The sequence below is a fragment of the Macaca fascicularis genome, chromosome 1 (genome assembly GCF_037993035.2).
Source record: "Macaca fascicularis isolate 582-1 chromosome 1, T2T-MFA8v1.1".
NCBI classification, from domain to species: domain Eukaryota; kingdom Metazoa; phylum Chordata; class Mammalia; order Primates; family Cercopithecidae; genus Macaca; species Macaca fascicularis.
In genome coordinates, this window is record NC_088375.1 from 106,749,470 (window position 1) to 106,777,289 (window position 27,820).

The 27,820-nt window shown below is 43.4% G+C and overlaps 1 long non-coding RNA gene across 1 annotated transcript; it reads left to right on the top strand.

The window, feature by feature from the left end:
* The first annotated feature begins 1,544 nt into the window (after positions 1-1,544).
* LOC141407090 (uncharacterized) lies at positions 1,545-14,458 on the top strand. The gene is made up of 2 exons (XR_012414298.1): positions 1,545-1,758; positions 13,524-14,458. It is a non-coding gene; the product is annotated as an uncharacterized lncRNA (long non-coding RNA).
* Positions 14,459-27,820: the final 13,362 nt, after the last annotated feature.

Consider the following 27,820-nt stretch of genomic DNA (forward strand, 5'->3'; position numbering starts at 1 on the left):
CACAGATCCCACCTGTCTCTGCACCAAAGCAGACCTCCCCCTCTCTAATCTACTGATGGGGAGCCTGTGTGCTCTGTAGTCACGCAAATCGAGTTCCCATCCCGGCTTTACCACTTGCTGGCTGTATGACTTAAGCAAGTTACTTAACCTCTCTGAGCCCCTATTTCCTGATTTGCAAGATAAGAGCAGCAACATACAAATTTTTAGTGGTGTGGTTCACATGAAAAAATGTAGTCCTGGCCAGGCCAGGCGCAGTGCTTCACACCTATAATCCCAGCACTTTAGTCGAGACCAGCCTGACCCACATGGTAAAACCCCATCTCTACTAAAAATACAAAAATTAGCCGGGCGTGGTGGCGCACACCTGTTGTCCCAGCTACTCAGGAAGCTGAGACAGGAGAATCACTTGAACCCAGGAGGCAGACGTTGCGGTGAGCCGAGATGGCACCACTGCACTCCAGCCTGGGCAACAAGAACGAAACTCCATCTCAAAAAAAAAAAAAGAAAAGAAAAGAAAAAAAGAAAGAGAAGAAAACATACCTGCACAATTCAGCCTGACTTGCCCTCACCTAGACAACAGAAGGAACAGCGAAGACTTTAGTTGTCTGAGCCAGAATACCTCTCGGATAACCGCTGCTTACAAATTGCTTCATATACACAATCTCCTCTGAAATTCTAAACCCTGAGTGCTGGGAGGTATTGCCCCTAATTTTCAGATGAGTAGACTGAGGCTAAGAGAGGTAAAGTGGCTTGTTCAAAACTGCACTACCAGTAACTGGCAGCTCTAGGGTGAGGTCTGGCTCCTGGCCCAGGACTCTCACTGAGCAAGGGCTCAGTGGGCCCACCCAGGACCAAAGACACTGCATACCATGGCAGCAGGCACTTGGTGTTCTGTAGTCTGTGAGGGGAGAGCAGAGAGCAGAACTTGGTGTGTAGGACACCCTGTCCATCACGGGTGTTCCTGCAGGGACCCTCCGTCTCCCCTAAAGGGGGAAGCCCGAGGTTGACTCCCAGCAAGTAAGTCCTCTCTTACCTTCCACCTGAAGTGACGAAGCATCTTAAAGTTTGCCAAAAGCAGAAGTCTATAGGAGACTCCACAGAATAAATACGTAAGGTTTTTTGGAAAACAAAAGGGACTTGGTCATCATCTGCTCCTCCTCCTTCACTTTTCAGAGAAGGAAGCGAGGCCTCAAGAAGAGAAGTTGTTTGGTAAAGAGGGCACAGGGAGTTGGTGACAGAGCTGGTCAAGATCCCAGATACCCTGACTCAGAGTGGTCTTTTTAAATTCCCACCCTGCCCCCAACCTCCAGGTCTGGGCTGATGTGTTGGGGCCATTCTCAATTGTGAGAGTTTAAAACTATGCACTTTATTCTCTATTCACCATGTGAATCCATCTTTAGGGACAACGATTATTCTGAGAAGTGCAGTGGGGTAGGGCTGGACTGACCCGCAGATCCCGCCCTGGCCTCTGGCCCTGGAGCCAGTCCCTGGTTAATCAATAATTACAGGAAGGTGCTCCTTATTCTCTGAAACCTTCCCCTCCTGCTTTCTCATCAGCCTGGGAGGAGGTTACGTGGGCAGACAGAGGTCTAATAACAGAACTCAGTGTCTGGCCAGTGGCATCCCTCAGAGTCAGGCTCCAGCCAGGGCCCATTGAGGGCCTCAGCCTGACCGTGGAGACCCTCACTTTCACAGTGGAGGAATGCAGCATCCCCGGCTGCAGCAGCATGACAGTGTGGCTCCCCGTTGCATCACCAGGTGAGTTTACACCTAGAAAAGGGATTTTTTTTAGTACCATTCTCAGAAAGGGGTCATAAAGTTTGTCCCCTTCTTGTAATATTTAGAGAATGTTATGATTTTATAACTGCTAAAAAGCATCACAGTTATAGCTGGGCATGGTGGCACATGCCTGTAGTCCCAGCTGCTTGGGAAATTGAGGCAGGAGGACTGCATGAGCCCAGGAGGTCAAGGCTGCAGTGACCTATGATTCCACCTTTGGCACTCCAGCCTGGGCAACAGGGCAAGACCCTGTCTTTAAAAATAAAAATAAAAATAAGGCCAGGCACAATGGCTCACGCCTGTAATCCCAACACTTTGGGAGGCCAAGGCGGGCAGATCATATGAGATCAGGAGTTCGAGGTCAGCCTGACCAACATGGTGACACCCATCTTTACTAAAAATACAAAAATTAGCAGGGCTTGGTGGCACATTTCTGTAATCCCAGCTACTTGGGAGGCTGAGGCACAGGAATTGCTTGAACCCAGGAGGCGGAGGTTACAGTGAGCTGAGATCGCACCACTGCACTCCAGCCTGGGCAACAGAGTGAGACTCTGTCTCAAAAAATAAATAAATAAATAAACAGCATTGCAATTAAAATTAAACATAGAATTGTCATATAATCTGGCAGTTTCACTTCTGGATATATTCATTAAAAAATTGAAAGCAGGGACTGGAACAGATATTTGTACACCCATATTTTTAGCAGCATTATTTACAATAGCCAAAAAGTAGAAATAATTCAAAAGTCCATCAAGAGATGAATGGATAAGCAAAATGTGGTATGTACATATAATTGAATATTACTTAGTCTTAAAAAGGAAGGAAATTCTGACATATGCTACAACATGATAAACCTTGAAGACATTATTCTAAGTGAAATAAACCAGCCACAAAAGGACAAATATTATATGATTTCATTTATATGAGGTACCTAGAGTAAACAAATTAATAGAGATAGGAAGCAGAGTGGTAGCTGCCAGGGGTTAGTAGGAGGAGAGTGGGAAGTTATTGTTTAATGGGTACAGAGCTTCCGTTTTTGCAAGATGAAAAGAGTTCTGGAGATGGATAGTGGTTATAGTTTCACAATAATGTGAATGTGCTTAAAGCCACTGAACCATTTAAAAATGGTTAAAATGCCCATGTGAGGGGGATTGCTTGAGGCCAGGAGTTCAAGGCTAGCCTGGTCAACACAGCAAGACCCTATCTCTACAAAAAATGTAAAAATTAGCAGGGCATGGTGATACACATCTGTAGTCCCAGCTACTCGGAAAGATAGCTTGAGGCAAGGAGTTCAAGGATGCAGCCAGATATGACAGCGCCACTGTACTCCAGCCTGGGAGACAGAAAAAGACCTTCCTTATCTTAAATAAATAAATAAGGTAAAACGGGAAATTTCATGTTTGTATATTTTATCACATTTTTAATAAAGCATTGCAATTATAAAATTAAACAAGCTAGATGCTTGGAAATCCAGAAAACAGATTGCATTATTGAGTGGGTGGGGAAGGGAAGATAACTTATATTTTTAAAGGATATAGAATGAGATTCCTTTAAGATAGTGGACTTTTTTTGGTGACTATACAATATAATTCTATGAATACAAACTCTGGAGCCAAAGTGCCTGCATTCAAATCTCAGTTCTGCCACTTATCAGCTGTTTGTCTCTGAACAAGTCACTTAACTTCTCTGTGTCTCAATGTCTTCATCTAAAAAATAGGGGGGAATACCCTCATAGAATTCTAATGTGAATTAAATTAGTTAACATATGTAAAACGTTTATAACAATGACAATACATGATAAACTCTATATGAGGGTTTGTTAAATAAATGTAAATAAGTAAACTTTCCCAGAACATATTCTTTCTAGACACAGAAGTTCATCCAAATGTTTTTTAAAATATAATTCATTATATTACCCATAAAATGAATATGTTGAAGTAGAATTTGGTCATTAGCTCTTCTGTGAGGTCCCTTCTCAGAAGATCCACGGATTTAACGTGAAGGGCCATTGGTAGCAGGTCCTCCGATGACATCATTTAGGTCAATGTTTCAAAATAATATATATATAATATTATATATATATCATATATATTATTATATAATATATATTATAATATATATCATATATATTATTATATAATATATATTATAATATTATATATATCATATATATTATTATATAATATATATTATATATGATACATTATATATTATATTATATATTTTATATAATATATATGATATATATTTTTTTTTGAGGCAGAGTTTCGCTCTTGTTGCCCAGGCTACAGTGCAATGGCACGATCTCGGCTCACTGCAACCTCCGCCTCCTGAGTTGAAGCGATTCTCCTGCCTCAGCCTCCTGAGTAGCTGGGATTACAGGCATGTGCCACCATGCCTAGCTAATTTTTGTACTTTTAGTACAGACAGGGTTTCACCATGTTGGTCAGGCTGGTCTCCAACTCCTGATCTCAGGTGATCCAGCCGCCTGGGCCTCCCAAAGTGCTGGGATTACAGGCGTGAGCCGCTGTGCCTGGCTGAAATAACATTTTTTTTGAGATGACGTCTTGCTCTTTTGCGGCCCAGGCTGGTGCAGTGGCACCATCTTGGCTCACTGCAACCTCTGCCTTCTGGATTCAAGCGATTCTTCTGCCTTAGGCTCCAGAGTACCTGTGACTACAGGTGCATGCCACCACACCAGGCTAAATGATAATTTTTATAAGGAAAAAAATCTATTCCCAGCCTGGGCCCCTGTCTGTGTGGAGTTTGCATGCTCCCCCAATGCCTGTGTGGGTTTTCTTCTGGTACTCTGAGATGTGCCTGTTAGGTTAATCAGCATGTCTAAACTGTCCCGGTCTGAGAGAGACAGAGAGAGAGAGGGGGTGGGTGGGGGAGAGAGAGAGAGAGGGAGTGTGTGTGTGTACCCTGTGATGGGATAGCGTCCTGTCTGGGGCTGTTTCTTGCCTTGCACCAAGTTGCTGTGATAGGCTCCACCACCCACAACAGAGACACTAAACTGAAATAACTGGGTACATAATGTTCTTCGTTACTTTGATTAATCTTTCTTAAATGTATATATAGCTCACATTTATTTCAATGTTTGATATTAGAAGTGTTTTGGGCCTTACTTAGAAGTTTGGTGATGTCTTTGTGACCAGAAATGCCGTAGAAACTTAACTCTAGTTTATATCAATTGGCCTATGGTAAAATTGGTTTCGTTATACGTTGTTTTGCTTAAAGTCGCAGTTTTCAAGAACCTGTTAACAAGGTTAAGTGAGGACTTACTGTACTAGCTGACTTAACAGTTTCAGTCAGGTTTGCTTCTGCTGTTAACAGCAATCTGTTGTCAGAGCTAGGGCCCTGCAGTTACTACCTCTGCCTGCCATTTTACCTTTTCTGGAAGATAGTCTAAACTGGGACTTCACAAGTACACGTGAGCTATTTGCTCTTACACTTCCTGGCAGAGGCTGCATTACACCGTGGATTTGTGCAGAATGAGGGTTGAGTAATAATTACCGTTCACGTGCCAATCACGTGCTCCATTTGCATTCATTATTAGCATGCTCTTTAGCAATCACTTGTCTATGCCAAGCTATTTATGTAGACACAGACATGTGAGCAGATTCCTGAGCCAAACTGCCTGAGTTCAAATCTAGCTCTGCCATTGACCAGCTGGGACCTTGGATGCTGTAATTTTATCTAAACTTCACTTTCCTTTTCTATAAAATGAGAATATTAAGAGTGTCTGCTGCACAGGGTTATTGTGAGAATTAACTGATAAAACTACCTAAAGTAATTAATACAGTCCTGGCACCCAGTAAATGCTCAGTTAGCCTGATAATGACAATAATCTGTACATATGGTAACCTCATCCATTCCAGGGAGAAGAGGAAGAAGGTGGGTATCAGTTAGAATCACTTTTTTTCTGTTAAGTGAAATTTCCCTCCAAGGAAAAAACCTTACTTATATTAACCATTACATAAGTCTTTTTTTTTTTTTTTTTTTTTTTTTTTTGAGACGGATTCTCGCTCTGTCCCCCAGGCTAGAGTGCAGTGGCGCGATCTCAGCTCGCTGCAAGCTCTGCCTCCCGGGTTTACGCCATTCTCCTACCTCAGCCTCCCAAGTAGCTGGGACTACAGGCGCCCGCCACTACGCCCGGCTAATTTTTTTGTATTTTTTAGTAGAGACGGGGTTTCACCATGTTAGCCAGGATGGTCTCGATCTCCTGACCTCGTGATCCACCCGTCTCAGCCTCCCAAAGTGCTGGGATTACAGGCTTGAGCCACCACGCCTGGCCTATAAGTCTTTTTTTCTAAACATGCTGTACAATTTTCTGGCCCATAAAATGAATTAGGCTGACCATAATTTTAACAAAGTTGAAGCAATACAGCATAAAGATTAAAAGCTTTTTCAGCACCATAGGAAAGGTAAAAAAATAAAAATAAAATTAAGACTGGGTGCAGTGGCTTACACCTGTAATCCCAAAACTTTGAGAGGCCAAGGCAAGCAGATCACTTGAAGGCAGGAGTTTGAGAGCAGCCTGGCCAACATGGAAAAATCTCATTGCTACTAAAATTACAAAAATTAGGTCAGACGCGGTGTCTCATGCCTGTAATCCTAGCACTTTGGGAGGCTGAGGTGGGCAAGACACTTGAGGTCAGGAGTTCAAGACCAGCCTGGCCAACATGGTGAAAACCCATCTCTACTGAAAATACAAAATTGGCCAGATGTGGTGATGCACACCTGTAATCCCAGGTACTTGGGAAGCTGAGGCAGGAGAATCACTTGAACTTGGGAGGCGGGGGTTGCAGTGAGCTGAGATCCCCCACCGCCACTGCACTCCAACCTGGGTCACAGAGCAAGACTCCATCTCAAAAAAAAAAAAAAATACAAATACAAAAATTAGCCGGATGTGGTGGTGCATGTCTGTAATCCCAGCTACTCGGGAGGCTGAGGCATGAGAATCACTTGAACCCAGGAGGCCGAGGTTATAGTGAGCCAAGATCATGCCACCGCACTCCACCCTGGGTGACAGTGCAAGACTCCATCTTAAATAAATAAATAAATAAATAAATAAATAAATAAATAAAGTATTTGAACTTGCTATAATCAAAAAGTCATATAATAACAAGTGTTGGTGGGCAAGCTAATTTAATTTTTGTATGTTTAGTAGAGATGGGGTTTCACCATGTTGACCAGGCTGGCCTCGAACTCCTGACCTCAGGCGATCTGCCCTCCTCGGCCTCCCAAAGTGCTGGATTACAGAGCCACTGCATCCGGCCTGATAATAATTCGTTAGATGACAGCCATGTGCCAGACTTTTTTTGCTCCTCTCCCCACTACAACAAATTCAAAGACAAATAAGGCACAGATTTTGCCCTTCTCACCTAATGCTAATACCTCCAAGGATTACTCCTACCCCCCTTCTCTAGAGCCTTAAGCTGTGAATTATCCCCTCTTCTCCTGTGTTAAACCTCTCCCTCTCCAATGAATCCTACTGATGAGCATTTAACATGCTCTAGTCTCTTCCATCTTAAGAAGCAACTTTCCCTGTGCTACCACTACCTGCCTGACATCTGCAATTGGAGATCTCATACACATCTCAAACTCAACATACCCAAACCTGAGCTTTATCTTCCTGTCCCTACTTGCTCTCCCCTTATGTTCTCTATCTAAGGGATTTGCCCCACCATTTGCTCATGTTAGAAACCTAAGAATCATCCTTAACTCCTCCTTCTTCCTCTCCTCTGTCATCCAGTTCTTACAATGTTGCTTCAACCTCGAGAAGAGATTTCTTTTTTTTTTTTTTTTTTTTTTTTTTTGAGACGGAGTCTCACGCTGTTGCCCAGGCTGGAGTGCAGTGGCGCGATCTCGGCTCACTGCAAGCTCCGCCTCCTGGGTTCACGCCATTCTCCTGCCTCAGCCTCCTGAGTAGCTAGGACTACAGGCGCCCGCCACCGCGCCCGGCTAATTTTTTGTATTTTTAGTAGAGACGGGGTTTCACTGTGGTCTCGATCTCCTGACCTTGTGATCCGCCCGCCTCGGCCTCCCAAAGTGCTGGGATTACAGGCTTGAGCCACCGCGCCCGGCCGAGAAGAGATTTCAAATCCATCTGCCTCTCTCTGCATTCACTGCTACCATACATGTCCAAGTTACTACCATCTCTCTCAGACTTCTAAAGTATTAACCACTGATTTTTCCCATTAAGTATTTCCGCTTCAATCTATTCTCCACATTTCACAGGATGCTTTAAAAATATGTAAATTAAATCGTGTTATTTTTCTGCTTAAAACCCTTCAACACATTCCCATGGGCACTGTGTCTGTCTAGCCATTGCTTTATCTTCAGTGCATAAAACAATACTAGACACAGAGTAGACACTCAATAAATAATTGTTTTATGAATAAAAAATAATATTCATGACTTTATTCAAGGTCTCTATTTAATAAATGTGGAAGGAAGAATGAAGGCCGTATTTTTAAAAACCCACAGCTAAATCATATTTCATGGTGAAGGAATAAAAGCTTTTCTCTCTAAGATCTGAAATAAGACAAGTATGCCCACTTTTGCCACTTCTGTTCAACATAATATAACAATTTCTAGCCAGAGCAATTAGGCAAGAAAAAGAAATTAAAGGCATCCAAATTGGAAAGAAAGAAGTAAAAAAGTTTTTTGTTTTTTTGAGACAGAGTCTCGTCCTGTTGCCCAGGCTGGAGTGCAGTGGCGCCATCTTGGCTCACTCAAGCTCGGTCCCCCGGGTTCACGCTATTCTCCCGCCTCAGCCTCCCGAGTGGCTGGGACTACAGGCGCCCGCCACTGAGCCCGGCTAACTTTTTGTATTGTTAGTAGAGACGGGGTTTCACCTTGTTCTCAATCTCTTGACCTTGTGATCCGCCCGCCTCAGCCTCCCAAAGTGCTGGGATTACAGGCGTGAGCCACCGCGCCCGGCCAGAAAGAAGTAAAATTATCTCTGCTCACAGATGACATGATCTCTTATATGTAGAAAACTCTAGGCCGGACGGTGGCTCAGGCCTGTAATCCCAGCACTTTGGGAGGCCAAGGCGGGCGGATCATGAGGTCAAGAGATCGAGACCAGCCTGACCAACATGGTGAAACCCCATCTCTACTAAAAATACAAAATTAGCCTGGCATGGTGGCACATGCCTGTAATCCCAGCTACTCGGGAGGCTGAGGTAGGAGTATCACTTGAACCTGGGAGGCGGAGGTTACAGTGAGCCGAGATCACTCCATTGTACTCCATCCTGGGCAACAAGAGCAAAACTCCATCTCAAAAAAAAAAAAAGTACAATCTACTCAAACACTTCCCAGTCTGGCCCCAGGATGCCTTTTCTTCCTCTTTCTTGCAAGCCCTCTCTCAAATATACTGTGTTTCAGCCAAAGAAGATTTGAAAATTCCAGATGTAGCCCAGGAACCAGAAAACCCTCTGGGTTTAGGTGGCAACTGATGTAGGCAACTCGAAATATCCAAATCCTGGCCAGGCACAGTGGCTCATGCCTACAATCCCAGCACTCTGGGAAGCCGAGGAGGCGGGTCATTTGAAGTCAGGAATTCAAGACCAGCCTGGCCAACGTGGTGAAACTCCCTCTCTACTAAAAGTACAAAAATTAGCTGGGTGTGGTGGTGCACGCCTGTAGCCCTAGCTACTTGGGAGGCTGAGGCAGGAGAATCTCTTGAACCCGGGAGGTGGAGGTTGCAGCAAACCAAGATCATGCTACTGCCTGGGCAACAGAGCGAGAATATTGACTCAAAAAAAAAAAAAAAAAGAAAGGAAAGAAAAGAAAAAGAAAAACAAGCCAAATCCTAAATGGCCAGCAGAGAAAACTGAGAAGCAACCCACCTATTCATAAAATCCTCAAAATGTTCATGAGCTGTCAGCTCCAAGCACCTCTGGAACTGAGTTTATGTGTCTCAGAATGTGTGAATGTGTGAACAAGGAGGACTGGTTGAAAGCTGTTTGAGAAGCATCCTTCATTACTGAGTAACTACCCCTCCCTTCCTCCCACAGAAATCTGCAAGCTTGTTCTCTGTACAGAATAAAACAGAGGGTCTCTGAACTGGGTGATATCAGGCACATTTGACAGCATGGCTATGGCTTGTAAACTAGGGAACTAAGGGACTGTGTATGCCGAATGCCCCCGGCTGAGACCCACAGCCCTCTGCCTCCTTTCGGGGGCCAGAACACTGGCAGCCTGGCCTGTTCCCTCCTAGAAGGAGATTCTTCTCTGGGTAACCTGACTGACCCCAGAGGAAAGACCTAAAGATCCAGACATGTGGGGATTCCCCCGGCAAACAGTCCCGTCCAGATGCTCGCCACGTGAGCTTCCAGTCAGCGCCTTCGTTCCCATATCAGAGCTTTCTCTTTGCTTCTCCCCACCCACGCTGCCTGGCCCTCTGCACTGGGGGTATTCCAGGAAGAGACCACATGAGCAATACCCCACACCCTCTGACTTGCAGTTGGTCTAGACAACACAGAACCCAGGAAGAAGCCCAGAGGGAGGAGGAGAGTGAGATCAAGGTATCTGTTCCTCTGGTTCCTCTCTTAGGGGTCACCTTTGGCTGCCTGTGTCTCTCAACCAGAGGTTATAGCTCTCCTATACTCTGTCTTTGTAAATGGCCATTTTGTAAAGAAAACCTCCTAAAATGATCCTAACTTGAGTGAACCATATGTTTAAGGACTTAACAGATATTTGCCTGTCTTATAAATAATCAAAGATCACCAGACAGCTGAAAAAACCTCAAGCATGGACGATAAAAACAAATGAGCAAAAAGCAGACTGAAAAGCAATTTTCAGAAATAGATTCTATACAGGAAGAAGAAAACTTCAAAAGAAAAGTATCAAATAATACTTCAGAGAAGCTGGGTGCAGTGGCTGACACCTGTAATTCCAGCACTTTGGGAGGCTGAGGCGGGTGGATCACCTAAGGTCAGGAGTTCAAGACCAGCCTGGCCAACGTGGTGAAACCTCATCTCTACTAAAAATACAAAAATTAGCCAGGCATGGTGGCACTTGCCTATAATCCCAGCTACCTGGGAGACTGAGGCAGGAGAATCGCTTGAACGCGGGAGGTGGAGGTTGCCAGGAGGTGGAGGTTGCCATGAGCAGGAGGACACGTGAGTTTGAGGCTTCATACAAACGTGTGGTCAATAACAGAACAGGCCTGTGTTTACCTGTGTACAAAAATGCCTGTGTGTCTACAGCTCCAGACAACCCACTATGAAACAACTAATCATTTCCTCATTGCTTTCGGAATCAGTCTTCTCCTCCAGACATGCTTAGCTGTGGTTTAGGAGCTGCCCGGCTTACGGGGTCTTTCCAGTGCCTTCCTAGCGCCTTCCTTTCCTCTCTCAACCCCTACGCCCTCTGCCCGCAGGGTTCCCAGGTTAAACAATCAAGATACACACTTCCGCCTCCAGGCACCACACCCCATCCTCTTCCTGGAGCTCCACCCACAACAAGGTACTGAAGAGGAGGTGAGGGAAGTAGAGAGGAAGAACTCTAGATTATTGAATAAATAACTTGAGAATTGAATAAATTGGAAGTTAGCCTTATTGTTAACCTTTGAACCATGGGAAATGGTAGCATGGGAAGAAAGACCCCTAAAGTCATTGGGTTTAAAACCCCTCAGGGCTCTGGCTTATTCCCAGGATAAGGCTGAAATGCCATCACCGAGAAAAGGGTTCTCCAGAAGTCACCCTGCTTTTGTCACCTGCCTCATCTCTTGCCACTTTCTCCTTATTATCTGGGCTCCAGCCACAATAAACAATGTTCTTGCAGACAAGAGCATTGACTTGATGTGGGTAAGTGTGGTTCTTGTCCCGGGCCTCATGGTTAGAGGACCCTGAATTATTCACACATGTGCACACATTTATTTAACACACACTGCTCCTCTGTCATTTGGGATCGGGTGCTTTCTGCTGACCTAGAGAAACCCCACATCTGAAACCTATTCATCTGCTCTCAGGAGTGGTAGTAATTGTCACTGCTCATTGATAAACACTCCCTGTCTTCATTGGAGCAGGCCCAGGGGTTGTTGGGTTTGACTCCATCCCAAGTTCCAGGGATGAACCAGGTTGATGTAAGCTAGTCAGGGGATCTCTCTCCATCTGTGTCTTCCCTGCACCCACAAGCATGCACAAACAGGGCACAGCACTTCCCTGGTCAAAGGGCTCGGTTTGATCAAGGACAGAGTGGGTGGACGGCACAGGAGACGCTCCCCTCCCTTGCTCTGAATCGGGCAGAATGTAGACGTGAGGTCTGGGGATGATAACAGCCATTTAGTTCCCTCAAGATAAGTCAGACTTGGAACATTGCCACTTGACACCCCCATTACCCAAAGACAACTGCAGATAGCTGAGCTAAAGCTCATGCACCTGCCATTTGGAGTGTGTGTGTGTTTGTTTGTTTTCAGACAGGGTCTCTGTCACCCGGGCTGGAGTGCAGCAGCATGATCTTGGCTGACTTCAACCTCTGCCTCCCAGTTTCAAGTGATTCTCCTGCCTCAGCCTCCCAAGTAGCTGGGATTACAGGCCCACATCACCATGCCCAACTAATTTTTGTATTTTTAGTAGAGATGGGGTTTCACCATGTTGCCCAGGCTGGTCTTGAACTCCTGACCTCAAGTGATCTGCCCACCTCAGCCTCCAAAAGTGCTGATATTACAGGCATGAGCCATAGCACCACTGCACTCCAGCCTGGGCGATAGAGTGAGACTTTGTCTTCAAAAAGGGCCGGGCGTGGTGGCTCACTCTGGTAATCCCAGCACTTTGGGAGGCTGAGGCGGGCAGATCATCTGAGCTCAGGAGTTTGAGACCAACCTGGTCAACATTGTGAAACCCCATCTCTGCTAAAAATACAAAAATTATCCAGGTGTAGTAGCTCACGCCTGTAATCCTAGCCACTCGGGAGGCTGAGGCATGAGAATCGATTGAACCTAGGAGGCGGAGAGTGCAGTGAGCCGAGATCATGCCATTGCACTCCAGCCTGGGTGACACAACAAGACTCTGTCTCCAAAAAGAAAAAGAAAAACCATTGCCCTCAGGTCTCATCTGGCCCACTACCTATTTTTATACAGCATGTAATGGTAAATCTCATGAACATAAAAGACGCACAGACGCACATTACAAAATAGTATATACTACGTGATTCCATTTATATAAGGTGCAAAAATGATCTATAGTGTTGGGGATCAGGATACAGGCTTCCTTTGGGGGATGGGGAATAGTGTCTGAGACAGGACACAAAGGGATGTTTGTTTGTTTGATTGTTTGTTTGTTTTTGAGATGGAGTCTCGCTCTGTAGCCCAGGCTGGAGTACAGTGGTGCCATCTTGACTCACTGCAATCTCCGTCTCCCAAGTTCAAGCAATTCTACTACCTCAGCCTCCTGAGTAGCTGGGATTACAGGTGTGCACCACCACACCTGGCTAATTTTTGTATTTTAGTAGAGGTGGGGTTTCACCATGTTTATCAGGCTGGTCTTGAACTCCTGACCTCAAGTGATCCACCTGCCTTGCCCTCCCAAAGTGCTGGGATTACAGGCATGAGCCACGGTACCCGGCCAAATAGTATTTTTATATACCTTTTTATTAAAATATATTATACATAGCTGTGAAGTGCGTTAATAGGAAGTGCATAGTTCAATAAAGCTTTGCATAGGAATACATCCAGGAAAGCACCACCCAGATTAAGATATAGAACATTTCTTTCTTTTTTTTTTTTCCAGACGGAGTTTCACTCTTGTTGCCCAGGCTGGAGTGCAATGCCTCAATCTCGGCTCACTGCAACTTCCACCTCCTGGATTCAAGCGATTCTCTTGCCTCAGCCTCCGGATTAGCTGGGATTACAAGCATGTGCCACCACGCACAGCTAATTTTTGTATTTTTAGTACAGACGGGGTTTCTCCATGTTGGTCAGGCTGGTCTTGAACTCCTGACCTCAGGTGATCCGCCTGCCTTGGCCTCCCAAAGGGCTGGAATTACAGGTGTGAGCCACTGAGCTCAGCAAGATATAGAACATTTGTTTTTTTGTTTGTTTGTTTTTTGAGACAGTCTCGCTCTGTTGGCAGGCTGGAGTGCAGTGGCACGATCTTGGCTCACTGCAACCTCTGCCTCCCAGATTCAAGCAATTCTCTTGCCTCAGGCTCCCGAGTAGCTGGGACTACAGGTGCATGCCACCACACCTGGCTAATTTTTGCATTTCTAGTAGGGACGAGTTTCACCATGTTGGCCAGGATGGTCTCTTCTCGATCTCTTGACCTCGTGATCCACCTGCCTCGGCCTCCCAAAGTGCTGGGATTACAGGCATGAGCCACCGCGCCCGGCCAGAACATTTCTCTATCTAATAAAGATATCCCAGATGGTTCCTCCCTACCCCCACCCCTCCACCCCCTGAAAGTTTAACCATGGATTTGTTTTGCCTCTCTTGATTCTAGCATAAATGAAGTCATATACAAAGTTACCTTTTGTATCTGGCTTATTCTGTTCAGCAGAATGAATGTGAGATTAATTCATGCTGTTGGGTTATCTATTGCTCATTCTTTCTATTGCCATATATTACCTCATTATATGAGTATAAAATTTGTTTATTCTCCAGTTGATACTCTTGAGCTATTTTGACATTTTGGCTGCCGTGAATAAAGTTGCTGTAAATAATCTTGAACATGTCTTTTGATGGATATATGCACGTACTTCTCTCACCTAAGAAGTTAATTTTCTGGTCATAGGGTGGGCATACTTTTAGCTAATACAGTGGTAGATGCTGCCAAACTATTTTCCAAAGTGTATGAACCCACCAGGCATGGTCAGTGATCACTCCTGTAATTCTAGCACTTTGGGAGTACAAGCGGGGAGGATGGCTTGAGCCCAGGAACTCAAGACCAACCTGGACAACGTAATGAGACCTTGTCTCTTAATAAAACAAAAACACTGCTAAATATGACTGGCTTAAAAAAAAAATTTAAAACAAGTTTTTAAAAAGTGCGTGAACCAATTTACAATCCCACCAGCAAAATATAAAAGTCACAGTTGCTTCACATTCTTGCCAACACTTGGTATTGCCAGTCTATTTTAGTTCCTCTAGTAAGTATGTAGTAGTGTCTACTTGTGGTTTTAATGTACATTTCCCTGTGGTTAAATATATTTCATATTTATTGGCCCTTTGGATATCATCTTTTTTGAAATGCCCATTAAAATCTTATGCCCAATTTTTAGATGGAAGATTGCCTTTTACTTATTTGTAGTTATTTATATATTCCAATGTAAATTGTTTGGGTATGTGTAATTCAAATATCTTCTGCCAGTGAAGCTGCATCTTCACTCAGTAATGACTTTTTTTCTTTTTGAAACAGAGTTTAGCTCTTGTCACCCAGGCTGGAGTGCAGTGGTGTGATCTCGGCTCACTACAACCTCCGCCTCCCAGGTTCAGGCGATTCTTCTGCCTCAGCCTCCCGAATAGCTGGGATTACAGGCATGCACCACCACAGACTGCTAATTTTGTATTTTTAGTAGTGACGAGGTTTCTCCATGTTGGTCAGACTGATCTCGAACTCCTGACCTCAGGTGATCTGCCTGCCTTGGCCTCCCAAAGTGTTGGGATTACAGGCATGAGTCACCGCGCCCAGCCACTGCTTTTTCTTAAAAGTCATCATTGGCCAATCACGATGGCTCACGCCTGTAAACCCCAGCACTTTGGGAGGCCAAGGCGGGCAGATCACGAGGTCAGGAGATTGAAACCATCCTGGCTAACACGGTGAAATCCTGTCTCTACTAAAAATACAAAAAAAACTAGCTGGGCATGGTGGCGGGCGCCTGTAGTCCCAGCTACTCGGGAGTCTGAGGCAGGAGAATTGCTTAAACCCGGGAGGCAGGGGTGGCAGTGAGTCGAGAAATAGTGCCACTGCGCTCCAGCCTGGGCGACAAGAGCAAAACTCCATCTCAAAAAAAAAAAAAAAAAAGAGAGACCAACCAACCTGGCCCACAAAGACACCACATCTCTCAAAAAAAACAAAAACAAAAACAAAAAAAACATTTTAAGGATAAACAAATGTGTTTAACCCTTTTCCTGTCTGCCCCAGGAATATTTGCCAGCAGTGCTTGTGGTTGCAGTGTTTACCTCAAGATAACTTTGCCAGGAAATATCTTGCTTTTATTATTATTTTGCATCATTCTAGTATATCACATCTTTGGAAACAAAAGCCATCGTTCTATTTATAGCATTCTGTTTTTAGTAGTGGTATTTCCATTTACAAAACATAGTAATTCTCGATCACTGAAAATGTCAAATCCTAGAAAATGTAGCATTCCTATGCGTGATGTTAACATCGTTCTGGAACAGTTGTTGGCTGAAGATTCATTTGATGAATCGGGTTTTTCTGAAATAGATGATTCTGATGATTCAGACGATTCTGATGTTAACTCTGTTCAGAAATAACTCCAAGAACAGTTTTGATATTTTATTTTCATATTGAAAATCAGTCAGATTTGCTTCAGCCTCAGAGAGCCTGTTTATGTAAAATTAAATGAGCGCTGGCAGTGAGCTGCACTTTTTTTTCTAAATGGGAAATTAAAGAAGCTCTGTGTAACTTGGTTGCCTCGGTAAAGAAAGAAGAAAATAAATAAATAAAAGAAGCTCCATGAAAAGGGGAAACCAAGTAAAGGAAAAGGGAAAAAAGCAGTAAAAACAAAATAGTGTCGGCCCATCAAGAGGGGAAATTTCTTCTTCAGTGACAGAAAAAAGTGTATTTATTAGCCAGGTGTGGTGGCATGAGCCTGTAATCCCAGCACTTTGGGAGGCCGAGGCAGACGGATCACCTGAGATCAGGAGTTCAAATACCATCCTGGCCAACATGGTGAAAACCCTGTTTCTACTAAAAATACAAAAATGAGCCAGGCATGGTGGCACGTGCCTGTAATTCTAATTACTTGGGAATCTGAGGCACAAGAATTACTTGAACCCAGGAGACAGGTTGCAGTGAGCTGAGATGGCACCATTGCACTCCAGCCTGGGGGACACAGTGAGACTCTGTCTCAAAAAAAAATAATAATTACAATCATAAAATAAAAAAGGAAAAGTATTTGTTGTCTTTCCAGATAATGGCGGAATGTAATATTCCTAAATGAAGGTTATTTAGAGGAACACTGTGTCGAAGTCTAATCCAGTTAAATTGTAACTGGTTTCTTGACCACATTCTAACCTTGCAAAATTATTTTGCTATGGCTTTGTGATCCGAGGTTTACCTAATTTTCTGATGAAATGAGTACACTAAAAAAAAAAAAAAAGAAATATAGGCCGGGCGCAGTGGCTCACGCCTATAATCCCAGAACTTTGGAAGGCCGAGGCAGGCGGATCACGAGGTCAGAAGATTGAGACCATCCTGGCTAATAAGGTGAAACCCCGTCTCTACTAAAAATACAAAAAATTAACCGAGCATGCTGTCACTTGCCTGTAGTCCCAGCTACTCAGGAGGCTAAGGCAGGAGAATGGCTTGAACCCGGGAGGCAGAGGTTGCAGTGAGCCGAGATCACGCCACTGCACTCCAGCTTGGGCGACAGAGCAAGACTCCATCTCAAAAAAAAAAAAAAATGTTTATTAATCCTAGTTCTTTTAAACAAACCAACTTTTTGCTTTGTTGATTTATACTATTCTATGTTTGTTTTTTGTTTCACTAGTTTCTGTTCTTAGATTTATTATTTCCTTCTTCTTCTTTTTTTTTTTAAACAGAGCCTCTGTCTGTCTTCCAGGCTGAAGTGCAGTGGCACCATCTCGGCTCGCTGAAACCTCTGCCTCCTGGGTTCAAGCGATTCTCTGGCCTCAGCCTCCCGAGTAGCTGAGACTACAGGCATGCACCACCATGCCTGGCTAATTTTTATTTTTGTATTTTTAGTAGAGACAGGGTTTTGCCATGTTAGCCAGGCTGGTCTCGAACTTCTGATCTCCAGGATCCACCTGCCTCAGCCTCCCAAAGTGCTGGGATTACAGGAGTGAGCCACCCGGCCCTATGTGTTTTTGTTTTATTTTATTTTATTTATTTATTTACTTTTTGAGACACAGTCTCGCTCTGTGGCCCAGGCTGGAGTGCAGTGCCATGATCTTGGCTCCCTGCAACCTCCACCTCTCGGGTTCAAGCCATTCTCCTGCCTCAGCCTCCCTAGTAGCTCGAATTTCAAGCATACGCCACCAAGCCTGGCTAATTTTTATATTTTTAATAGAAATGGGATGTCGCTATGTTGGCCAGGCTGGTCTTGAACTCCCGGCCTCAAGTAATCCACCTGCAGCCTCAGCCTCCCAAAGTGCTGGGAATACAAGAGCAAAACTCCGTCTCAAACAAACAAAACAAAAATAATAATAATTAAGGCTGGCCGGGCATGGTGGCTCACGCCTGTATCTCAGCACACTGGGAGACTGAGGCGGTGTGAGCCACCATACCTGTCCCATATGTGTTATTTTATTTTATTTTTATTTATTTATTTATTTTTGAGATGGAGTCTCACACTGTCACCAGGCTGGCGTGCAGTGGAGCAATCTCGGCTCATTGCAACATCCGCCTCCCGGGTTCAAGTGATTCTACGGCCTCAGCCTCCCGAATAGCTGGATTTACACGTGCCCGCCACCACGCCCGGCTAGTATTTTTTGTATTTTTAGTAAAGACAGGGTTTCACTATGTTGGCCAGACTGATCTCAAACTCCTGACCTCGTGATCCGCTGGCTAAAAACTAAAGCTCAGGGCCAACCAGGCCCAAAATGAGGCAGTTGAGTAGAAGACCAAGGTCATAAGAGAGTATCAAGGTCACAAGGTCACAAGAGAGTATTAATATCACAAGAGAGTATTAAGACAGGCAGTATTAGTAGAAATGTGGCAGGACGAGCCGCAGACAAGAACCCCTCAGACACCGAGTTGTAGAAGGAAAGGAGAGCATGGGAGCATCGGTGGACTCACGTCTCCAAAAACCGAGCTCCCCGAGCGAGCAATTCCTGTCCCTTTTAAGGGCTTACAACTCTAGGGGGGTCCACGTGAGAGGGTCGTGATTGATTGAGCAAGCAGTAGGTACATGACTGGGGGCTGGCTGCATGCACCGATAATCAGAACGGAACGAACAGGATGGGGATTTTCACGATGCTTTTCCATACAATGTCTGAAATCTAACGTCTGAAATCTATAGATAAAACAAGCAGTTAGGTCAGGGGCTGATTTTTAACTACCAAGCTCAGGGTTCAATGCTGGGCTATCTGCCTGTGAATTCCATTTCTGCCTTTTAGTTTTTACTTCTTCTTTCTTTGGAGGCAGAAATTGGGCATAAGACAATATGAGGGGTCGTCTCTTCCCTTAGAAATAAAGGAGAAAAATGACCTTGGCCCCCAATATACTCTACAGGTAGAACTTCAGGGTCTCTCTGTTCTCTTCGAATATCTGCTTCTTCTCTCCTGGGCCCACTTTGCCTTTGGGCACCATGGTGTAATGCAGACACCCAGCTAGGGAAACAAGAGAGAGCTACTGAAACTACAGTCAGTAGGTACCATGTTGGCAATGCATGCACTTCTCATGCAGACTAAAGTCTTTTTTTTTTTTTTTGAGACGGAGTCTCGCTCTGTCACCAGGCTGGAGTGCAGTAGTGTGATCTCGGCTCACTACAACCTCCACCTCCCAGGTTCAATCGATTCTCCTGCTTCAGCCTCCCAAGTAACTGGAATTATAGGCGTATGCCAACACGCCTGACTAATTTTTTTTTTTTTTTTTTTTAATTAGAGATGGAGTTTCACCATATTGGCCAGGCTGGTCTCGAACTCCTGACCTTGTGATCTGCCCACCTTGGCCTCCCAAAGTGCTGGGATTACAGGTGTGAGCCACTGCATCCAGCCCAATTATACACTCTTTTACTATTTTTATTGATTATCCTAGAACAGCTATTTTATTATTATTATTATTATTATTACTATTTTTTGAGACAAGGTCTTGCTCTGTCACCCAGGCTGCAGTGCAGTGGCGCAATCTTGGCTCACTACAGCCTCGACTTCCCCGGTTCAAGTGATCCTCCCAAGTAGCCTTCCAAGTAGCTGGGACTACAGGTGCATACCACTACACCCAGCTAATTTTTGTATTTTTTGTAGAGATTCAGTTTTCCCATGATACCCAGGCCAGTCTTAAACTCCTGACCTCAGGTGATCTGTCCACCTCAGCCTCCCAACATGCTGGGATACAAGCATGAGCCATTACGCCAGCCTTAATTATTATTTTTGTTTTGTTTTGTTTGAGATGTAGTTATACTCTTGTCTCCCAGGCTGGAGTGCAATGGCGCCATCTCAGCTCACTGCAACCTCTGCCTCCTGGGTTCAAGCCATTCTCCTGCCTCAGCCTCCCAAGTAGCTGGGATTACAGGCATGCACCACCATGCCTGGCTAATTTTTGTATTTTTAGTAGAGACGGGGTTTTGCCATGTTGGTAAGGCTGGTCTCAAACTCCTGACCTCAGACAATCCATCCACTTTGGCCTCCCAAAGTGCTGGGATTATAGACATGAGCCACTGTGCCCTGTGCCTTAATTATTTTTAAATTGACAAATAAAAATTGTATATATTTAGGGTGTAGGCTGGGAATAAAATAATTAAATTTTTTTCTGGCCGGGTGCAGTGGCTCACGCCTGTAATCCCAGCACTTTGGGAGGCTGAGGTGGGCAGATCATGAGGTCAGGAGATCAAGACCATCCTGGGTAACATAGTGAAACCCCGTCTCTACTAAAAAAAAAAAATACAAAAAATTAGCCGGGCATAGTGGCGGGCATCTGTAGTCCCAGCTACTCGGGAGACTGAGGCAGGAGAATGGCATGAACCTGGGAGGCAGAGCTTGCAGTGAGCCAAGATCGGGCCACTGCACTCCAGCCTGAGTGATAGACCAAAACTCCATCTCAAAAATGACCTTAAATGACCTGATGGAGCTGAAAACCATGGCACAAGAACCTGACACATGCACAAGCTTCAGTAGCCAATTCGATCAACTGGAAGAAAGGGTATCAGTGGTTGAAGATCCAATGAATGAAATGAAGCGAGATGAGAAGTTTAGAGAAAAAAGAGTAAAAAGAAATGAACAAAGCCTCCAAGAAATATGGGACTATGTTAAAAGACCAAATCTACATCTGATTGGTGTACCTGAAAATGATGGGGAGGATGGAACCAAGTTGGAAAACACTCTTCAGGATATTATCCAGGAGAACTTCCCCAACCTAGCAAGGCAGGCCAACGTTCAAATTCAGGAAATACAGAGGACACCACAAAGATACTCCTTGAGAAGAGCAACTCCAAGACACTTAATTGTCAGATTCACCAAAGTTGAAATGAAGGAAAAAATGTTAAGGACAGCCAGAGAGAAAGGTTGGGTTACCCACAAAGGGAAGCCCATCAGACTAACAGCGGATCTCTCAGCAGAAGCTCTACAAGCCAGAAGAGAGTGGGGGGCAATATTCAACATTCTTAAAGAAAAGAATTTTCAACCTAGAATTTCATATCCAGCCAAACTAAGCTTCATAAGTGAAGGAGAAATAAAATCCTTTACAGACAAGCAAATGCTTAGAGATTTTGTCACCACCAGGCCTGCCTTACAAGAGCTCCTGAAGAAAGCACTAAACATGGAAAGGAACAACCAGTACCAACCACTGCAAAAACATGCCAAATTGTAAAGACCATTGATGCTAGGAAGAAACTGCATCAACTAATGAGCAAAATAACCAGTTACCATCATAATGACAAGACCAAATTCACATATAACAATATTAACCTTAAATGTAAATGAGCTAAATGCTCCAATTAAAAGATACAGACTGGCAAATTGGATAGAGTCAAGACCCATCAGTGTGCTGCATTCAGGAGACCCATCTCATGTTCAGAGACACACATAGGCTCAAAATAAAGGGATGGAGGAAGATCTACCAAGCAAATGAAAAACAAAAAAAAGCAGGGGTTGCAATCCTAGTCTCTGATAAAACAGACTTTAAACCATCAAAGATCAAAAGAGACAAAGAAGGCCATTACATAATGGTAAAGGAATCAATTCAACAAGAACAGCTAACTATCCTAAATATATATGCACCCAAGACAGGAGCACCCAGATTCATAAAGCAAGTCCTTAGAGACCTACAAAGAGACTTAGACTCCCACACAATAATAATGGGAGACTTTAACACCCCGCTGTCAACATTAGGCAAATCAATGAGACAGGAAGTTAACAAGGATATCCAGGAATTGAACTCAACTCTGCACCAAGTGGACCTGATAGACATCTACAGAACTCTGCACCCCAAATCAACAGAATATACATTCTTCTCAGCACCACATTGCACTTATTCCAAAATTGACCACATAGTCAGAAGTAAAGCACTCCTCAGCAAATGTACAAGAACAGAAATTATAACAAACTGTCTCTCAGACCACAGTGCAATCAAACTAGAACTCAGGATTAAGAAACTCACTCAAAACTGCTCAACTACATGGAAACCGAACGACCTGCTCCTGAATGACTACTGGGTACATAATGAAATAAAGGCAGAAATAAAGATATTCTTTGAAACCAATGAGAATAAAGACACAACATACCAGAATCTCTGGGACACATTTAAAGCAGTGTGTGGAGGGAAATTTATAGCACTAAATGCCCACAAGAGAAAGCTGGAAAGATCTAAAATTGACACCCTAACATCACAATTAAAAGAACTAAAGAAGCAAGAGCAAACACATTCAAAAGCTAGCAGAAGGCAAGAAATAACTAAGATCAGAGCAGAAGTGAAGGGGATAGAGACACAAAAAAAACCCTTCAAAAAAATCAATGAATCCAGGAGCTGGTTTTTTGAAAAGATCAACAAAATTGATAGACCACTAGCAAGACCAATAAAGAATAAAAGAGAGAAGAATCAAATAGATGCAATAAAAAATGATAAAGGGTTATCACCACTGATCCCACAGAAATATCAACTACCATCAGAGAATACTATAAACACCTCTATGCAAATAAACTAGAAAATGCTAGAAGAAATGGATAAATTCCTGGACACATACACTCTCCCAAGACTAAACCAGGAATAAGTTGATTTCCTGAATAGATCAATAACAGACTCTGAAATTGAGGCAATAATTAATAGCCTACCAACCAAAAAAAGTCCAGGACCAGATGGATTCACAGCTGAATTCTACCAGAGGTACAAGGAGGAGGTGGTACCATTCCTTCTGAAACTATTCCAAGTGATAGAAAAAGAGGGAATCCTCCCTGACTCATTTTATGAGGGCAGCATCATTCTCATACCAAAGCCTGGCAGAGACACAACAAAAAAAGAGAATTTTAGACCAATAACCCTGACGAACATCGATGCAAAAATCCTCAATAAAATACTGGCAAACCAAGTCCAGCAACACATCAAAAAGCTTATCCACCATGATTAAGTGGGCTTCATCCCTGGGATGCAAGGCTGGTTCAACATACACAAATCAATAAATGTAATCCATCATATAAACAGAACCAAAGACAAAAACCACATGATTATCTCAGATACAGAAAAGGCCTGTGACAAAATTAAACAGCCCTTCATGCTAAAAACTCTCAATAAATTCAGTATTGATGGGACGTATCTCAAAATAATAAGAGCTATGTTTGACAAACCCACAGCCAGCATCATACTGAATGGGCAAAAACTGGAAGCATTCCCTTTGAAAACCTGCACAAGACAGGGATGCCCTCTCTCACCACTCCTATTCAACTTAGTGTTGGAAGTTCTGGCCAAGGCAATCAGGCAGAAGAAATAAATAAAGGGTATTCAATTAGGAAAAGAGGAAGTCAAATTGTCCCTGTTTGCAGATGACATGATTGTATATTTAGAAAACCCCATCATCTCAGCCCAAAATCTCCTTAAGCTGATATGCAACTTTAGCAAAGTCTCAGGACACAAAATCAATGTGCAAAAATCACAAGCATTCCTATACACCAATAACAGACAAACAAAGAACCAAATCATGAGTGAACTCCAATTCACAGTTGCTTCAAAGAGAATAAAATACCTAGGAATCCAACTAACAAGGAATGTGAAGGATCTCTTCAAGAACTACAAACCACTGCTCAATGAAATAAAAGAGGACACAAACAAATGGAAGAACATTCCATGTTCATGGATAGGAAGAATCAATATCATGAAAATGGCCATACTGCCCAAGGTAATTTATAGATTCAATGCCATCCCCATCAAGCTACCAATTACTTTCTTCACAGAATTGTAAAAAACTACTTTAAAGTTCATATGGAACCGAAAAAGAGCCCACATTGCCAAGACAATCCTAAGCCAAAAGAACAAAGCTGGAAGCATCATGCTACGTAACTTCAAACTATACTGCAAGGCTACAGTAATCAAAACAGCATGGTACTGGTACCAAAACAGAGATATAGACCAATGGAACAGAACAGAGCCCTGAGAAATAATACCACACATCTACAACCATCTGATCTTTGACAAACCTGACAAAAACAAGAAATGGGGAAAGCATTCCCTGTTTAATAAATGGTGCTGGGAAAACCAGCTAGCCATATGTAGAAAGCTGAAACTGGATCCCTTCCTTACACCTTATACAAAAATTAATTCAAGATGGATTAAAGACTTAAATGTTAGACCTAAAACCATAAAAATCCTAGAAGAAAATCGAGGCAATACCTTTCAGGACATAGGCATGGGCAAGGATTTCATGTCGAAAACACCAAAAGCAATGGCAACAAAAGTCAAAATTGACAAACGGGATCTAATTAAACTAAAGAGCTTCTGCACAGCAAAAGAAACTACCATCAGAGTGAACAGGCAACCTACAGAATGGGAGAAAATTTTTGCAATCTACCCATCTGACAAAGGGCTAATATGTAGAATCTACAAAGAACTTAAACAAATTTACAAGAAAAAAATCAAACAATCCCATCAAAAAGTGGGCAAAGGATATGAACAGACACTTCTCAAAAGAAGACATTTATGCAGCCAACAGACACATGAAAAATTGCTCATCATCACTGGCCATCAGAGAATGCAAATCAAAACCACAATGAGATACCATCTCACACCAGTTAGAATGGCGATCATTAAAAAGTCAGGAAACAACAGGAGCTGGAGAGGATATGGAGAAATAGGAATACTTTTACACTGTTGGTGGGACTGTAAACTAGTTGAACCATTGTGGAAGACAGTGTGGCAATTCCTCAAGGATCTAGAACTAGAAATACCATTTGACCCAGACATCTCATTACTGGATATATACCCAAAGGATTATAAATCATGCTGCTATAAAGACACATGCACACGTATGTTATTGTGGCACTATTCATAATAGCAAAGACTTGGAACCAACCCAAATGCCCATCAATGATAGACTGGATTAAGAAAATGTGGCACATACACACCATGGAATACTGTGCAGCCATAGAAAAGGATAAGTTCATGTCCTTTGTAGGGACATGGATGAAGCTGGAAACCATCATTCTAGCAAACTATCGCAAGGACAGAAAACCAAACTCCACACGTTCTCACTCATAGGTGGGAATTGAACAATTAGAGCACTTGGACACAGGAAGGGAACATCACACACTGGGGCCTGTTGTGGGGTGGGGGAGGAAGGAGGGATAGCATTAGGAGATATACCTAATGTAAATGACCAGTTAATGGGTGCAGCACACCAACATGGCACATGTATACATATGTAACAAACCTGCACGTTGTGCATATGTACCCTAGAACTTAAAGTATAATAATAAAAAAAAAGTGTATGTGTGTGTGTGTGTGTGTATATATATATAAAAATGTATATCCAGTGGAAAAAAATTCTTTTCTATTTTTTCTTTTTTTCTGTTTTTTGATACAGGGTCTTGCTCTGTCATCCAGAATGCAGTACAGTGGTATAATAATAGCTCACTGGCCAGGCATGGTGGCTCACACATGTAATCCCAGCACTTTGGAAGGCTGAGGTGGGTGGATCACGAGGTCAAGAGATTGAGACCATCCTGGCCAACTTGGTGAAATCCTGTCTCTATTAAAGATACAAAAATTAGCTGGGAGTGGTGGCGGGCACCTGTAGTCCCAGCTACTCGGGAGGCTGAGGCAGGAGAATCGCTTGAACCTGGGAGGTAGAGGTTGCAGTGAGCCCAGATTGTGCCACTGCACTCCAGCCTGGTGACAGAGAAAGACTCCATCTCAAGAAAATAAATAAATAAATAATAAATAAAATAAATATTTATGTTATACAACATGATGTTTTGAAATACGTATGCACTGTGGAATGGCTAAATCAATCTAGCAACTGCATTATCTCACATACTTTTCATTTTTTTGTGATGGGAACATTTAAAATCTGCTTATTGATTTTCATATACATAATATATATTAAATTCTTTTTTTATACAGACAGGATTTTGCTATGTTGTCCAGGCTGGTCTTGCACTCCTAGGCTCAAGGAGTCTGCCCTCCCTGGTCTCCCAAAGTGCTAGGAATACAGGCATGAGCAAATATGCCGGCCAATAGACATTATTATTAACTACAGTCACCATTTGGCACGATAGATCTCTGTCTTAATTGAAATTTTGAGCCACGGGCAGTGACTCATGCCTGTAATCCCAGCACTTTGGGAGGCTGAGGTGGGAGGATCACTTGAGCCCAGGAGTTCTAGGCTGTAGTGAGCCGTGATGATGCCACTGCATCATCATGAGACACAGCAAGACCCTGTTTCAAAAAAAAAAACAAAAAAATTAAAAAGACAAAATAATTATACTAAAAACAAAGATTGTTGAGAACACAATTGGATATCTACATGTAAAAGACTGAAGCTGGGGCTGGGCATGGTGGCTCACTCCTGTAATCCCAGCACTTTGGAAGGCCAAGGCAGGTGATCACTTGAGGTCAGGAGTTCAAGACCAGCCTGGCCCAAACAGTGAATTTTTGTTTTTCTACAAAAAATACAAAAATTAGTAGGGCGTGGTGTAATCCATGCCTGTAATCCATGCCTGTAATCCCAGCTACTGGGGAGGCTGAGGCAAGATGATTACTTGAGCCTAGGAGTTTGAGACCATAGTGAGCTAGAAATTAAAAAATATATATATATATAAAATAAATATATATATATTTTTTGAGACTGTATCTCTCTGTCAGTCAAGCTGGAGTTCAGGGGCAAAGTCACAGTTCACTGTAAACTTGACCTTCAAGCCATCCTCCCAACTCAGCCTCCTGAGTAACTGGAACCACAGGCAGGCACCACAACACCTGGCTAATTATTTATGTATTTATGTATTTATTTATTTATTTAGAGACAAAATCTCACTCTGTCGCCCAGGCTAGAGTGCAGTGGTGTGATCTCCGCTCACTGCAACTTCTGCCTCCTGCATTCAAATGATTCTCCTGCCTCAACCTCCCAAGCAGCTGGGACTACAGGCGCCCACCACCATTCCTGGCTAATTTTTGTATTTTTAGTAGAGACAGGATTTCACCATGTTAGCCAGGCTGGTCTCAAAACCCTGACCTCAAGTGATCCACCAGCCTTGGCCTCCCAAAGTGCTGGGACTACAGGTGTGAGCTACCATACCCAGCCCATAATTATTATTTTATTTTATTTTATTTATTTTGAGATGGAGTCTCTCTCTGTTGCCCAGGCTGAAGTGCAGTGGCATGATCTCGTCTCACTGCAACCTGTGCCTCCCGGGTTCAAGTGATTCTCATTTCTCAGCCTCCCTAGTAGCTGGGATTACAGGCACCCGCCATCACACCCTGCTAATTTTTGTTTTTGTTTTTGTTTTTGTGGTGAAACAGAGTTTCGCTCATGTTACCCAGGCTGGAGTGCAGTGAGTGATCTCGGCTCCCTGCAACCTCCGCCTCCTGGGTTCAAGCGATTCTTCTGCCTCAGCCTCCCGAGTAGCCTGGATTACATACATGCACCACCACGCCTGACTAATTTTTTTGTATTTTTTAGTAGAGACGTGATTTCTCCGTGTTGGTCAAACTGGTCCCAAACTCCCAACCTCAGGTGATCCGCC